The sequence below is a fragment of the Tamandua tetradactyla genome, chromosome 24 (assembly GCF_023851605.1).
Source record: "Tamandua tetradactyla isolate mTamTet1 chromosome 24, mTamTet1.pri, whole genome shotgun sequence".
In the NCBI taxonomy this organism is placed as follows: domain Eukaryota; kingdom Metazoa; phylum Chordata; class Mammalia; order Pilosa; family Myrmecophagidae; genus Tamandua; species Tamandua tetradactyla.
In genome coordinates this window covers 25,589,140-25,602,202 of record NC_135350.1, presented here as the reverse complement: position 1 = coordinate 25,602,202, position 13,063 = coordinate 25,589,140, and the positions used below count along the sequence as shown (strand labels likewise).

General features: G+C 35.7%; 1 pseudogene; it reads right to left on the bottom strand.

The window, feature by feature from the left end:
* Positions 1-521: 521 nt before the first annotated feature.
* Positions 522-4,136, bottom strand: LOC143668159 (glycoprotein-N-acetylgalactosamine 3-beta-galactosyltransferase 1 pseudogene; annotated as a pseudogene).
* Positions 4,137-13,063: the final 8,927 nt, after the last annotated feature.

Below are 13,063 nucleotides of genomic sequence, written 5' to 3'. Positions count from 1 at the left end.
ATCTTGGGTTTACAAACAACACTGAACAAAAATTTTTCTTCTATGATTTCCATTAGGCAGTTATTTTTCAGCATTGTGTGTGTTACTAACATAGTGCAGTGTACTTTTAGCAAATTTAACTGTTTTAGTTTCTCCGTGATAATAACACAGGTGGTCAGGAACTGGCAACAAAGTCTCTTTTCTATTCCCTCTACCTGGGCACCACTTTAAAAACACATGTTTTTTTATATATAAATATATAACGGTATCAAAACATTTTAGCCAATGAAAGATCACTAAAGCTTCAGTGTATAATTATTTATATGAAAGATTTCTAATATGGAATACTCATTTAGGAAGAATTCCACACCAGGATCCAGTATTCTATATCAGAAATGCAGAAGTCCTCCTTCAGTGCCATGAAGACGTTTTAGCTCTTTTCGTTCGTGTTTTTTTTTTCAACAGTTTCCAAATTTTACTTTTGAATCATCATTTTTGTATTCCTCACTTATTTTCTTTAGTATATGCTCAGGTAAGGGAGGTTAATATCTGTATAAATAACCATATGGGCAAAGACGATAAAGGAGGTTTCCTAAATCATACTTACTTACAAGGTCAACATAATGAAGAGAAATGGCAAGATCAGAACAGCCTCTAGGACCCTCTAATGTGGGATAGTAGTTATAAGCCAGTACCAAAATGTTTGGGGTACATAAGTGGTATTGCAGTACAAAGAGATGCAGTTTCTTTTCCAGTGGTAGCTCTGGAATCTCCTGGTTCTACGTTTACAATTGCCATGCATCTCCCCAGTGCTAAATCTTAAATAGAGGAATTGTGTATACATTCATCTGATTTAAATACATCCACAAGTTCCTTCAAGGCTTCCTTGCTCAATGCACATATCGCTCCTCCACTCATGTAGCCCTACTTTACATAGGGCTTAAATGTTCTTCCAAAGTAAATGGGTCATTGAGGGTCATTTTTTTGAAAGAAACTATCTCAGATTGTCTAGTGTGACATATGTATCACCTCCTTTGATAAAACAGTCAGCGTCTTCTAAATAGGGGTCATAAACATCCTGAAAAGGTTTAATTGCTTTCCAGTTTAGTTGGTCTGTGCCTTCTTTGGTTTTTAATTTCACAATAGGGAAGTCTATTTTCTTCTGAACTCATAACCCAAACTTTATTCCAACATTAGGCCCATGTAGCTTTGATATGTTTGGCCTTTTTCTCTAAGTTTTGAAGTCCTGTCATAAACCAACAAAGAATTTTAAACTTCTGATAGAGTTTTTCAGTGATGTCTGCATCTTCATCTTTATGTTGGCTGGCATCTGCATTGAAGTTCATCTATCCTTTTAGATGATTCCGAATTATCATCTGAACATGTAGCATGAGAATCATGAGGAAGAATATAGGTCTCAGTGTCACTTTGTTCTTAAACAAAATACGAAATAACTAAGAACATTAAAAAAAAAATCAGATTGCTGTTCCACAGAGGAAGATTCCTAACAAGAATTCAGCCACTTCCCCACCACACTAAACAAAATTTAAATGCCAGCGTTGAGGATGTAGTTACATCCCAATCCCTTGGAGGACTGTGTCTTGTTCTGCAAATCCTGACTGTTCTACTTTTGCCCAGATCCCCAACCACTTTCATTTTAGAAGGGGATTTGGAATTGGATGAAGTCATTAAGAATTTTATGACCCCAATACTTTTACATGACCCTTAGACTCTCACTCCCTTTCTCTAGACCATGCATCTTCAGTAGCATTAATGTATAATGAAGCTGTACCCACAATGCTATCCCAGGGAAATCCTGAAAATTTGCCTTGATCCCTACACTTCTCTTGTGAGATCTTTGACATAACAATTATAGGTGGTAGTTTTTTGTTTGTTTGATTGTTTTGGCATGGACAGGCATTGGGAATCAAACCAGGTCAAAGAGCATGGCAGGCAAAAATCATAGTAATTATAAATATACTCTTAAAGGAAATCACACCACTTTCACCAACGTGTTTTCATTTAATCTTCAAAAAAGTGATGAGATTTGCTGAGCAATGATTAGTTTGCCATTATTTTCCAGATGAAGAAGCAAATCTCAGAGAGATTAAGTGACTTGCTCAAATTCATAGAGTATGTACATGATAGATCCTTAATTTTAACTCCTGTGACTTTTCTGTAATTAAAATAAGCTTCCATGGCAATTAGATTTAGTTGCATCTGAAATTCCTACACTTTCCAATCCTTTCATTATTTTAACTACTTCACCATTTTTGGGGGGCTCATCCTTACTGGAACTTATACTCCGGCAGAAAGCATAGGGCTTAAGCAATGGCATAGTTTAATATACCTTTTGCTGAGGATCTCTAGTGTTGAAAAATTGATTTTTAACATCTTGTTTATATTGTTTCTTCAGCCTTATTTTGTTTGAGTGTTCATTCATTCACTCATTTTTTCAATAAACATTGTAACATGGTTGAAAATTTATGTGCACCACATCTCAAATGTGCAATCAAAGTATGCTTTGTGAATTGTTTAAAAAAATTTAGTCTGTCCCATAATCTCCCATCTATTAAGTAAAAGGAAAAAGTAACTATTCATCACAGGTAGAGTTAAACTTGGTCCATTACAACCACTTAAATAATCCCTGTAATTGTTCTTTTTATGCTATAACTGTCAAAATAGTAAAAGAAATTATAGAGAAGTACCTTCAGCACCTTGTGATAGCCAATGATTTCTTACACCAAAGCATGAAGAACAAAAGAAATATAAATATAATGCAACCTCATCAAAATTAAAAACATCTGTTCCTCAAATTTTTCATGAAAATAAAAGACAACCTACACAATGGGAGAAAATATTTGGAATCCAAATATCTGATAAAGGATTAATATCTCATATATGTAAAGAAGTTCTTCAACTTAACAACAAAAAAACAAACAACCCAATTCAAAAATTGAACAAACATCTCTCCAATGAAGCTACAGAAATCACTAGTAAGCAAATGGAAAGATGCTAAACCTCATTGGACATTAGGGAATTGTAAATCAAAACCCCAATGTTATAACAGTTCAAACCCATTAAAATGATATTGTCAGAAACAGTTGTTAACCATCACCAATCATCTGAAGAAGGACTGTAATGTGGATAAATGGTTATATCTATTTTCTGGGCATACGGAAGGGTAAAGACTGTTCTGGGGCCAGCATAAAGGCTAGGAGTTAGAATAGGCAGAGCTCACCCTGACATAATGAACAAGTTCGTCAGACTGGCTTCTGCAATGTATGTTGCAATATATGTCGACACAGTAAGGATTTCCCAGACATGGAGATGTCCTACCATAGATTATAAAACTCCTTGGTAGAGACAAATCAACACTAGATTGGAGAGGTTGTCAAAAAACAGACGTCTTCTTAAGCCCTTTCAACCCAGAAGTTCAAATTCTCTGGCTGTTGGCAGACAAACAATGTTCCCGGACCTTTTCACAACCCAGCAGAGAACAGTTCCTCCTGTTATGAAACTGAATAATAAGAAGGCACATCTGCTGCTAGAAAGTTGGGTTCCAACAAAATGGAGTAGAAGATATCACACTTAGGAGACCATGCCTTACTATTCCAACTTTGAACTAAAGAATTTTAAGATCTTATTTTCATACACCTCACTTACAAAATGAGGAGAGAAAAGTTTTGATGAGCAGGTGGAGAGGGAAGGGGGTCCAGTTGAGGGTATCAGTGTTCCAATGTCAGGAGAGCCAAGACAGGCCTGGAACATCTCTCAGTGTTCATGAGCTATTACCCTTTTATTCTTCTATCTCCTCAATAACTCAGTCCCAGCTTTATGAAACATTACAAGTCAGATATCTATCCATGAAAAATTCAGATTTTCAGGAAAGGGGATATAATTGGCTAAGCTTGGTCAAGGAATCACCAATGGTAGGGAGATAATGGTTCCAAAACGGGTTGGCATCCTCATACCTAGACCCTGGCATCCTCATCCCTAGACCCTGTGCATTTGTCATCTTACATGCAAAATGAATTTTTTTCCCTAAAAATGTTATCCTGAAAAATCCAGGTGATCCCAATTGAAACATAGTGATCTCAAAATTGGAGTATGATAGAGGCTGAGTTTAAAAAGGCAGATATGACTTACATGGCCATGCTTGCATTATTCAATTCTATTGTTGCTGTGACAAATCACCACACACTTGCTCAGTAGGTTATCAAAAAGGGAAGGTATGGTATCTAGCATTGCCTACTGTAATCAAACTCTTAGATTTCATTTATGAAGAAGATACCAACACAATGTACATTTTACAGATGGAATAACTGAGGCTTATAGAGTTTGCATAAATTTTCCAAGATAACACAACTGAAAGGGAAGACAAGATTCTCAGAGGCCTAACTCCAAAATCTTTGTAACTCTCATTAATCATAAGTATCAACATCATCAGGGGTAATATCATTGTCACTCTTACTATTCTTAGGTACTGATCTAATTGCTTTACATTTATCAAGTCATTTAATCTTCAGTATAGGAGTTAAATATCACTATTATTCTTTTTCACAAAAATGTTTGTCAATAGTATCATGTCATCATTAAATTCAGCTTTGGGTCTTCTAGCAGTTTTTCCAGAATATTTCAACTTTCCTTCCATGTATGGTGTTAAAGACACAGTTCATTTTCAATCACAAGTAGATTCAGTCACTGGAAATTTTATACCCTACCTCTTACCTTCCAGAAACTTATGACTTGCTACAGTATTCCCTGTGTGTGTACTGTTTCTGGGTGCACATGCCATCCTGGGAGCTTGCCCACCCTCTTCTTGGGGAATCTCTACACTTCCTCCAGGGTGAGCAGAAACTTCCCAGATTCTTTGACTTTCTCTTTCTTGAATTTATTGTTCCATTGGGGCTCATTGTCTCAGCTAGATTACTGAAAAACAAGGGACTGGGGGATACATTTTTTGTAGTCTGTTTATTTTCTATCTTCATTCCTGAAGTGATAATTTTTAATACAGAAGAGCTTTATTTGTTGTAATTCAGTTTTATTTACATGACATGTCATGACAACAGCTATCTATTTGCCTCTTTGAGAATTAAAAATAACAGCTTTTGTGTTATTTCAGTTTAGGGAATTTTGTTTTTACCTTTTAGGGATTGTTTCCTCTGATTTCTTTTTCTTTATGTTTGTTTGTTCTCTAACTTTCTAAGCTTTTATTAGAAAGGTTGAATCACCTGAGTTGTCCTCTGAATTATATTTTATGCTCCTATTAAGGAATGGGAGGCAAACAAATTATCTGTAATCAATGAACACATCATTCATCACACAGTCATCTGCTGGGCTTTATTGTTGGGAATCTACATGCCAAAATTATTAGATCTGTTCTCTTGCACTGGTCATATTTTTTAGAGGATGTTCCAATATTGAATATTTAGGTTACATGCTCAGCTTCAACCATTCAGGGGTCCAGTGGGGTGCATCTCTGTGGCTACAGAAAATTCTGCAACATCTACAACTTCTGCAAGAACAGCTTCTGACAACTCTAAATAGTGGTATAACCCAATATAATTCTGGCACTAAATACCAAAGGTAGGCCAGACTCCACAGGTTAAAGGAAATCCTCTCCAAGTTGCCTTTCAGGTACAGTCACAATCCTGGGCTGAAGATTCCATGCTTCTGACCAACAGCCTACAAGTTCAGGGGTTCTTAACATACCTTCAGGTTTCAAAATTAGCTATAGTGACTCTTGGTGCTCACTGAAAGTACTCTACTTACAATTATAGATTTATTATAGTAAAAGGGCACAAATAAGAAAGAAGCCAAAAGAAGATGTGTAAAAGGAAAGGACTAGGAGTATCCTAAATGCACACGTCTGTGTCCTACACACACGGAGTCAGAACACAACACCGACCTGGCACAGAGATGTACCTTATCATCCAAGAAGGTCTTGTGGGCTCAGAGTATCACAGGTTATATGGGGTCCTATTAATCATGCCTAAGTGATATGCCTGTGGCACGCAATCTGCAGCCCTCTATCCTCTCAGAGCTGCAGTAGATGGGCTGCTATGATCTGATTCAAAGCACCAAACTCTTAATCTCCTGGTTGGTCTTTCTGGTGTGGTCAGTCCCAAAACAAAAACTGCATGTTTGGTAGGCCCATCCTGTGACTATTTCATCTTCTCCTTGGCCCCTATGAAGAATAAATGACTCCCCTTCTTCACTGGATGTTCCAAAGTTTTAGAGGTCACTTTCCAAGGAACAGGGGACAAAGAGCAGCCAAGGTTTCCATGATATTACAGAACTCCTTGAAGATCCAAATATAAGTCATCTGGGAGTAAAAGGCAAAATTGAGATCTATCCACATAGATCCAGAGAGTCTTTACTTTTCATCTCTAAAACTGTTGCCAAATCTAGAAGGTGGTATAATAATCTCTTGTTTAATAGATTTAAATATTTTCTTTAAGATCAAGTGGGAAGTTTTGATATGCATCATATATCTGCCTGTGTAAGCACAAGCTCTTAAATAATTCAGCAAGAAAATAATTGTATTGATGACTCTGTAAATAATATGCAATATTGAACAAGCATTTTTGAAAATCTTATAATGTTTTATAGAAAGCTGATATTTCTTCATCTCATTTTAGTAATTATTTGGTCACAGGGTATATCCTTGTATTGTTGAGAAATTGAGACAAAACACACAGAACCTTTAATTAAGTTCACAATTACCTATCATTACTGTTAACTTAAATATTTATTTCATTTCTTTCTTATTTGTAATGTAATAAAGTAGTTAAATAATATAAAGTTAAAGCTCATTTACACAATGAAACAAAGCAGTTGTAGTTTAAAAGTTAACCTACGTTCTGCAGCTCCCTTCAGTTCCAGGTGATTGAGGTAAGTAGCCTTTTTTATACATTTCTCTACTTTTTTTCCTTTTTTTAGTGAGCATATATATGAATAAATGGAGATCCTATTTCATTTGTTTTGTCTATACAAAAGTTGGGTCATACATTCCTCATTATTCTGTATCTTGCTTTTCGTTATCAGTGACACTTCATAAACATCTGTTTTTATAGAACTAAACTACTTCCTTAAATATCTACTTCACACTGCAAAATAAGAAGATTCTATTTCTTATTCAATCAGCTTTTTTTTTACCTCTCAAAAAAAGAAGGGAGCAAAACAGCTCACCTTTCTATCTTACAAAGGAATACTTTTGTGTATATGGAATAGATTACCCAGTGAAGTATTGCTGGGGAAAAGGAATTGTAGATTTTAAAATTTTTAATAAATAATTATATATATTTTAAAAGTAAGTATTTCTTAGATAATTAGTTAAATTTTTCTGATTTTGCACAGATTTCTATGGTCTTTGGTGTCTTCCTGAGAACGGGGCAGAGAGAACATTGAAAGTCTGACCATTTCAGTTCTGTCTGATCTGACTGATGCAGTTAATTCTTCCTGAAATAAAACTCTTATTTAACAGCTACATCTACCCAGCCAGGATGGTCACCTGCTGTGCCATCTCCTCCCGGGTTGTCTATGAGACTAGACCTTTCTATGGTTACCCTGTCCCTGAGATTCTATGATACTTGAGGGAGGAGAACTGTGTTACAACAAAACGGAGGGAAATCTATTTCATCAGGAGACATATTCAGTGTCCAACAGTTATCCAAAGCCTAGGTCATGGCTGGGAATTCATGAATCTTGTCACATCATGCTTAACTAAAAGAAGACCTCCAGAGTCACTGTCCATCCTTCCTCTGACTCAGAAGTGGAAGTCTGATTCCTCCTAATTGCCCATGTCTCTTTCTCTTAGGGTAGTAAATTTTAATATATATGGATGTTGCTATCTAGAAACTTATGATAATTCATATTTCTTCCAAGAAGGAAAGGTAGTAGGTGATTAGTGATATCTCATTCATTTTCCTTTTCTATTTCACTGACAACTCCCAATGAGGCGTAGAAACTTTTCATGTCTTGATGGTCATTTTTAGTTTGTATGCTATGAATTTCCATTATTGGTCATTTTTTTAAAAACTTTTTTCTTGAATAGTATCACATATATACAAAGCAAAGATATAAAAAGTAATAGTTTTCAAAGCACTCTTCAACAAGTTGTTAGAGGACATATACCAGAGTTTTCATGGGCTACTATATGATCTCCTCATATTTTTCCTTCTAGCTGCTTCAGAATATAGGAGACTAGAAGGCTTAAATATTTTTTTATCATCACAATCAACATTTTTCCTTCTTTTTTGTGAAAATAAAAAGCCATATACACAAAAAAGAATTTCAATGCACAGCACCACAATTAGTTGCAGAGCATATTTCAGAGTTTGACATGGGTTTCAAATTCCACAATTTTAGGTTTTTACTTCTAGCTACTTTAAGACACTGGAGATTAAAAGTGATATCAATTTAATGATTCAGCATTAATATTCATTTGTTAAATCCAATATTCTCTCTAAAAATCCACCCTCAACTTTGATCTTTCCAACCCTCTCTTTAGGGGCTTTAGGGCTATGACCATTCTAATTTTTCATTTTTCATATTGGAAGGGTCTGTCACTAATATGGGGTAGGGAGATGAAACAGTCTGATGTTCTGGAGAGGCTGGACTAGATTTCACCAAGGAACCATCTGGAGGTTGTGTGTTTCTGGAAAGTTACTCTAGTGCATGGAATCCTTGTGGAATCTTATATACTGCCCTACATGTTCTTTAAGATTGGTATGGTCCTGGTTGGGGGTTGGCAGATTATAATAGGTAGCAAGGTCTAAGGTTGAGTAAGAGCAACCTCCAGAGTAGTCTCTTGACCCTATTTGAACTCTCTCTGCTACTGATACTTTATTAGTTACACTTCTTTTCCCCCTTTTGGTGATGATGGAATTATGATTCCACTATGCCAGATCTTGATTCATTCCTGGGAGTCATCTCCTACATCTCTAGGGGTGCTTTCACTCCTGGATGTCATGTCCCACATAGGGGGGATGGCAATGATTTCACTTGCAGAGTTAGCATTAGAGAGAATGAGGATAAATCTGAGCAACAAAGAAGGCTTCCAGAAGTAATTCTGAGGTATGCCTATAGGTTGTCTAAGTTTCTCCACTACCTACATAAGCTTCACAAGAGTAATCCTCCTGATCAAGTGCATGGCCTATTGATTTGGCTGTCGCTAAAGTTTGACACAGTTTTAGGGGATTCCCTGATGATAAGGTTTAATAGCTCCATATTCTTTTCCCCATCCTTTAAGGGAACTTGCCCATAGTTTTTGATTTTCTGGTTAATGTACTTTAGGACGTTTCCAGGAATTACAGTAATCTATATAGCATTAAAGACCTCTTTCTTATTCTGTGTTCCCTGTATTTCAATTGTTCAAATGAGTTATAGAGATGGCCTGAGTTAGATTATGCACTGCAGAAAATTTCAGCTACAGACCAAAAAATCTTTCTTCCATTGCTCTCAAAAAATATGTGTATTTCTAATATAAGACACGGTCTTCCTTAGCCCTGTGTTCTGAATTGCTTTAACCTCAACCTGTTCTGCTTTGTTCTTACCTGTAAATATCACATTATATATATAAAGCAGCCTCTCAAATCCAGAAAAAATAATCACCACTCTGGACTTAATACATCTGCTCTAAAGCTTACAATCTAACCCCTGTTTTCTTTAAATATTTTTCTGAAGGTGACCATACCATTGTTGGTTTGTTTCCATCTTATTTTGTCTCATCATATGTCCCACATGTTCATTCACAACATTACATATCTTGGGACTTTGTCCTTTTGGTAGCAGCACAACTTTCATTCATAAATATGTAACATTGTTTGTCAATCTACTTCTGAGTCAGTGCATCCTTCAGCCACCTGCCTTCATCGGGCATCATGTATAATACCCAAAATCCACAGTCCATCCACACTCTCAATTTTAGATAATTTCATTGTTCCCAAGAGAAAAAACACCAATAAACACACCCTTACCAAATAGGAAATCTAAAGCTCCTCTTAACTCTTGTCCCTACCCCATTATTTACGTGTGCTGTTGCTGTGGTAGTGCTGATAGTTTCCTGTTGAACATAGCTCATAGCATGGAATAGCACTTTTACCCCTGTATCCTGAACTTAAACTCTCTTTGTACACAAATCATATCTTCAATGTAATTCTTGCAAGAACTAATTCATATTTCTAGTGTTCATCAGTGTGACATGTAGATTCATACAACCCCATTGATTCTTGTTCACCTTCAATATGTTAATATTATTTACAGATGCACTAGAGAACCACCTTCGCTCCTATCTATTCCCTTACATTGGAGTTCAACCTCTTTAGTTAATGGCTCACCCATCGTTATCTTTTATGTATCTCTAACTCCCCTATATTCTGTGTTATAAACCTCTGATTATACCACTATACTGGTCTTAAAAGTGCAATCATACAGTAGCTATCCTTTTGTGTCTGGCTTATTTCACTCAACATTTTGTCCTCAAGACTCATCCATATTGTCATGTGCTTCATGACATAATTTTCTCTTACTGCTGCATGATATTCCATCATACATATATAGCACATTTTGCTGATCTACTCATCTGTTGATGGACTTTTGGTTTGTTTCCATCTTTTTGAGATTGTGAATCATGCTGCTATGAACATCAGTGTGTAAATGTCTGCTTGTGTCATTGCTTTCAACTTTCCTGAGTATATAACAAGTAGTGCTATTGCTTGGCCATAGGGCAACTTGATAATTAGTTTCCTAAGGAATGGCAAACAGTTTTCCATGGTGGCTGCACCATTACACATTACAACCCGCAGTGTCTAAGTGTTGCAGTTTTTCCCTTTTGATTTGTTAAAGTGCTGCAATATGTTAATTGATTTTTTTGCATTGAACCACCCTTGCATTCCTGGTATAAACCCCACCTGGGTGTGGTATGTAATTCTTTTCATGAGTTCTTGTATTCAATTTGCTAATATTTTGTTGAGAATCTTTGCATCTGTATTCATTATGGAGATTGGTCTGAAGTTTTTATTTCTTATAGCATCTTAATTGTTTTGGTATTAAAATGATATTAGCTTCATAAAATGAGTTAGGTAGAGTTCCTTTTTGCTTAATTTTTGGAAAAATTTGAGCGGGATTACTGTTAATTCTTTTTGGAATGCTTGATAAAGTTCCACTGTGATGCCATCTGGCTCTGGACTTTTGGTTGTAGGAAGATTTTTGATGGCTGATTCAATCTGTTACTTCTGATTGGTTTGTTGAACTCTTCTGTATCTCCCTGAGTCAGGGCATCTTGTTTGTGAGTTTCCAAGAATTTGTGCATTTCATGTAAGTTGTCTAGTTTGTTGGTATATAGTTGTTCATAGTGTCCTCTTGTGATTTTTTTTATTTCTTCTGGGTCTGAGGTAATGCACCCCTTCTCATTTTTGATTCATTTATTTGCATCTTCTCTTTTTTTTTCTTTGTCACTCTTGCTAACGGCCCATCAATTTTATTGATTTTCTCAAATAACCCACTTTTGATTTTATTGATTCTTTCTGTTGTTCTTTTGTTCTCTCATTCACTTACCTCTGCTTTAATCTTTGTTATTTCTCTTCTTCTATTTGCTTTGGAGTTAGTTTGTTGTTCTTCCTCAAGTTCCTACAGGTGTGCTTTTAAATACTTGCTCTTTGCTTTTTCTTGTTTTTTTAATATAGGCATTTAGGGCAATAAATTTGCCTCTCAGCACACATCCCATAAATTTTGATGAGTTGTATTCTCATTTTCATTCATCTCCAGATAGCTACTGATTTTTCTAGCAATATCTTCTTTGACCTACTGGTTGTTTAAGAGTGTGCTATTTAATCTCTCTATATTTGTGAATGTTCTCATTTTTTGGTATTTATTGAAATCCAGGTTCATCCTATTGTGATCAGAGAAAGTGCTTTGAATAATTTCAGTGTTTTTAAATTTATAAAGACCTGTTTTGTGCCTCAGCATATGACCTATCCTGGGGAATGTTCCATGACCATTAGAGAAGGAGGTATATTCTGATGATTTGGTGTGTAATGACCTACATATGTCTTTTAGGTCTGATTAGTTTATTCAGTTATTTAACTTCTCTATTTTCTTGTTGATTTTCTGTCTGGTTGTTCTACCTATAGAAGGAAGTGGTGTACTGAAGTTTTCTACTATTACTGTTGAAACGTCTATTATTCCCTTCAGTTCTGCCAATGTCTGTCTTGTGTACTTTGGACCTCCTTGATTGTGAGGATAAATCTTTACGATGGCTATGTGTTCTTGATGAATTGAGCCTTTAATTAGTATATAGTATCCTTCTTTGTCTCTTATGATGCCTTTACATTTAAAGTTTATTTTGTCAGATATTAGTATTGCTTCTCCTGCTTTCTTTTGGTTACAACCTGTATGGAAAATCTTTTTCCATGTTTTCATTTTCAATCTATTAATATCCATGTATCTAAGATGAGTCTTTTGTAAATAGCATATATCTGCTTTGTTTTGTAATCCATTTTGCCAATCTGTATCTTTTAATTGGTAGTTTTATTCCATTAACATTCAAAGTTATTCCTGAAAAGGCATTTCTTGGATCCACCATCTTATTATTTTTTTGAATTTTATTTGTGAAAACTATATATTCTTTTCCCTCTTTCTGTTTTTATCCTTTAAATTGCCCTTATTGGCCCTCATCCATAATTCCCTCTCCTGTCGTTTTTTCAGCTGGCAGAACTCTTTTTAGTGTTTCTTGTAGGGCCAGTCACTTTTTGACAAATTCTTTCAGAACCTATTTGTCTGTGAGAACTTATAATCTCTCCCTCAGTTTTGAAGGACTGTTTGGCTGGGTACAGAATTCCCGCCTGGAAGTTTTTCTCTTTCAGGGTATTGAAAATATAATTCCACTGTCTTCTCATCTCCATGGTGCTGGTTGAGTAATCAGAGCTCAGTCTATTTTGGTCTCCCTTGTATGTAGTAGATTGTTTTTCTCTTGCAACTTTCAGGCTTTTCTGCTTCTCTTCAACATTTGACAGACTAATTACCATGTGCCTTGGGGAAAGCCTATTTGGATTTATTCTGTTTGGAGTTCATTGGGTTT